The sequence below is a fragment of the Procambarus clarkii genome, chromosome 49 (genome assembly GCF_040958095.1).
Source record: "Procambarus clarkii isolate CNS0578487 chromosome 49, FALCON_Pclarkii_2.0, whole genome shotgun sequence".
Classification (NCBI taxonomy): domain Eukaryota; kingdom Metazoa; phylum Arthropoda; class Malacostraca; order Decapoda; family Cambaridae; genus Procambarus; species Procambarus clarkii.
Genome location: NC_091198.1, coordinates 37215204 through 37217071, shown reverse-complemented (window position 1 = coordinate 37217071; position 1868 = coordinate 37215204). Strand labels below are relative to the sequence as shown.

At 37.7% G+C, this 1868-nt stretch overlaps 1 non-coding gene across 1 annotated transcript; it reads right to left on the bottom strand.

Moving 5' to 3' along the window:
• Window positions 1–1435: 1435 nt before the first annotated feature.
• On the bottom strand, window positions 1436–1554 carry LOC138351485 (5S ribosomal RNA). The gene has a single exon (XR_011222460.1). It is a non-coding gene; the product is annotated as a 5S ribosomal RNA (ribosomal RNA).
• Between the last annotated feature and the right edge of the window lie 314 nt (window positions 1555–1868).

Genomic DNA, 1868 nt, shown 5'->3' with positions numbered 1-1868 from the left:
TAAAACTGAACAGAAATCACCTTTTCTGGATATATCAAATATCGAATCCGCTTAATGTGCCTACAATTCAATCATTCAAAAAATACATAATTTACATCATGCCTTTTCATAGAACAGACAATAAGATTTGAGACAATAAGAACTTTAGTTTTATAACTAAAGTTGCACAATTATACCAACTCTATGGTGGCTGGGTGGTAAGGTGTGTGGCTGGTGTTTTGGAAGTCGCGAGTTCAAACGACCCAATGGGAGTACTTTTTTTTTTTTTTTATGCCATACAATCTTCCTAGTACTATTATGTAGGTGTGTGTGTGTGTGTTTTTATTCATTCTTTGGTTTTATAGATGACATACATATTGACTCCTTTTACCGGTCCTTAATTAGGCTCTGGGGAAGCAATGGTGGTGGTGGTGGTGGTGGTGCATTTAAAACTAAACCAAAAATCACCAGTTCTGGACGCGTCAAATATCATATCCGCTTAATGTGTCTACAACCTAATTACTTAAAACTACACTATTTAATTCATTCATATCACGTGCATATTGGTCATTATGCTCATACAACCGACATAACAATTTATTTTCATTATTAGAATCATACATTTCATCAAGTAATACAGATACAAAGAGATTTTCTTTCTGAGAAGACCGTTAGTATTGGCTGGCTGGCAGGCAGGCAGGCAGGCATTTGAGGGTTATTATTTCGCCTGTTGATTGGGGGGAGGGTTGATGTGTTAGGGGGTTTTCGGTTAGGTGTGGTGGTGGTGATTGGTGGTGATTGGTGGTGGTGGTGATTGGTGGTGATTGGTGGTGAGTAGTGGTGGTGGTGGTGGTGGTGGTGGTAGTAGGTGGGAGGGGGGGGGGGGAAGGGGAATGATGGTCTGTGGATTCCTTCTCCGTACCCCTTACATATAAGCAAAAACATGCCTTCCTGTGGGTATAGAAACATTAACACAAATTATATCAGTAACTGATATTGTAGCCTTTTAAACAGAAAAGATTTGTACATACAAATACTTTTAAATTATCATTTATTTGTGGAAATGGCATTTACGTCATTAAATTGATACCTCAGCATCAAGTGTCCTGCAGTGGTCCAGTGGTAAAGTGTATATAAGTGATGCGTATTCTTGGAGTTGCGAGTTCAAACCCGGATTAAGCTATATATATATATATATATATATATATATATATATATATATATATATATATATATATATATATATATACAACATGTTTTGTTTTGGTTGTTTGTTTTTGTATAAAGCCTCACACACTATATTAAGCGAGTTTGTTTTAAACATGACATACATATTAATTCATTTTACCAGGCCTTATTCCACACAACTCCGTGAATTTCCCGTGGAGCCAGCCAGCCAGCCAGCCATTCAAACAAAAACAAACGAAACAAAACAAAACAAAACAAAAAACATTATTGCCAACAGCATTTGGTGTTCCCAGGCGGTCACCCATCCAAGTACTAACCAAACCCAACGTTGCTTAACTTCGCTGATCGGACGAGAAGCGGTGTTCTCAACGTGGTATGGCCGTTGGCATGAGACTGCCTACACATTGTGGCTAATAACCAACTCTTTTTAGTCATCACGGCAGGATACGGACCTTCTTGTGGTGTCTTAATGGTAATTGTATCCTAACATATTTTTGTCTCCTTGGCATGGATATTTAACATCGTTTATTCAGTCTTGGGTTTATGTTCTTTCGCCATTTACAGACATTTTACATCTACCTACTTCCTCAGCCTACCCTGCCAATTTCTAATGAATTTGTGGATTTTCTTTTGTAATACATACATGTGTGTGCTCATCTGCTCTTCAGTTTTTATGATATTTGTCTCATCTGTCCTGCTTT